We start from the raw sequence: 2036 nt of genomic DNA, 5'->3' as shown, positions 1-2036 counted from the left end.
TCTTGCTTTCTTCATTTTGAGATCATCTAGGTCTGCGACATCTCTTGTTGACATAGTGGGAAAAATGTTTTCTGAATTCTTCTTGTAAATAGGGGCGGAAATGAACAAGGAACGTTAAGAGTACATCTGCTTTGTTAAAAATGTATTTTTTTGGTAGCAAATTTATTATTACTGAAAACATAAATTGTTCTTTTTTTATCTAACATTTAACTTGCTTAATTGAAACTTTAAGTACTTTAATAAAAATGATTCTTTTTTGTTAAAAACTCATCTTAACATGTTCCAAATTCCATATTTGTTTTCAAATCCAATTGTTTTATTCAAAACTTGATTATTTTCGTTAAACTTTAGCTCTTTGGTCTGATTCTCTTGTTATATATATTTCGAGTTTAAAATAAATAAATAAATTTGTAATTTTAATTCGAAATTGTTTTATTTTATTCATGAAAGGTTAAATAAGAAAAAATTGCAAGAATATGAGACGTATCGTGATGAAGGGACCTTAGAGTTAGCAGGCGAATTTTTCAGAAAAAGCGATTGAAGAAACGGTCGAAGCATGGATCTATAAATCAACGAGAGGGAGAACAAAGTCCCATCTTGGGGTGCGTTCCAGTAACGAGGCCATTGTTATTACAAACAGTGATGTGTTCAATAATAGTGGAAAGTGATGAAGATACTAAACTTTAGATGATGAAGATGAAGATACTAAACTTTAGTCTGCTACTAAACTTGCGATTCCCGCCACTTCTTCCCGACAATTCCACTGTTCACTCACTTCCACCTACTTAGTTTCAGTGGGTGAAATAGTCACCCGTCGAGTGACCCCCACTCTTCACCCGAGTGATCACTGAATGGTTCACCCGAGTGACACCCAACACTTACTTATCATCGTGGAACGGCTCCGAGTGCACCCGAGTGCACCAGGGTGGTCTCCTGAAACGCACCCTTAGACGAGCAAGTTGAATTGTTTATTGGCGAAACACACAAATCACCGATGCCCCCCCCCCCCACCGAGAAAGTAGGGTGAGCATTTGTGGTGTGTGTTATACCCCTTACTCACGCTCTGCCTGGTTCCGCAGATTTGTTCTCTGTCCCGTTAATTTTTAGGTCCTTGGAGAGTGGGGATAATCTCCGGTATCCATCTCTTCCACTTATAACCAGGGACCAGTTTGAAAGAGGCGTTATCCAATCCCTCGAGTTTGAGTCATTCATTTACATTATTCTTGTAAGTTATGGTGAGGATCAACGTAAAACGTTAAAAGTAAATCTGTTTAGTCATCAATTCATTTTTTTAGTTGCAAATTTATTATCTTTTTACTGAAAATTTTAATTTTCCAGGTTTGGTTTAAAATGCATCTTCTCTATTCAGAACATTAAGCATTTTTTTGAAAATTCTTCATTTTAGCTAACGACACATCTTTTAGGTTAAAAAATTAATTATTGGTTGAAAATTAAATTTTTTTGTGAAAAGTGCTATTAAAATATTATAAGAATTAATATCCTGATCGTTGGGATTGAATAATAATTGTTCGTGAAAATGAAGAATTAAATAGATAAAAGTCAGGGATAAGTCAAGGAATTTTCAAAATGAGATTTTGTGACGAAAGTATTACCAATGAGCTGTAATATTTTGATCCTAATTCGAATAAAAAATAAAAACATATTCTAATTTCAACATTAATACAACTTAAATTAATGTCGTTTGAGAATTGTTTCAAAATTCTTTGAAATTGGATTTCTTTTGCCTAAGGGTGATTCCTCCATTTCTTCAGCGTTCATATCTTCAACCTTGCCATTGTACATATTTATTTTCACCCGCCTTTCAGTAAATACTTTAGTCATATAGATTCCACGAAGAAGTGTATAATTTCGCTCTAATATTGCGAAGACTTCCCCATTGGACGTTGATAATACAGTTTGTCTTCCGGTTGGCATTGGTCCATAGGCCCGATTAGTTGTTCGTATTTGAATTTCCGCATCGAAAGGAAAAGTGTATCTTCGAATTTCGAAACGCCGGGTCCGATTCTTGTGGGGAA

Source organism: Belonocnema kinseyi, chromosome 9 (assembly GCF_010883055.1).
Source record: "Belonocnema kinseyi isolate 2016_QV_RU_SX_M_011 chromosome 9, B_treatae_v1, whole genome shotgun sequence".
Taxonomy (NCBI): domain Eukaryota; kingdom Metazoa; phylum Arthropoda; class Insecta; order Hymenoptera; family Cynipidae; genus Belonocnema; species Belonocnema kinseyi.
Note: the sequence above shows the minus strand (reverse complement) of the source record.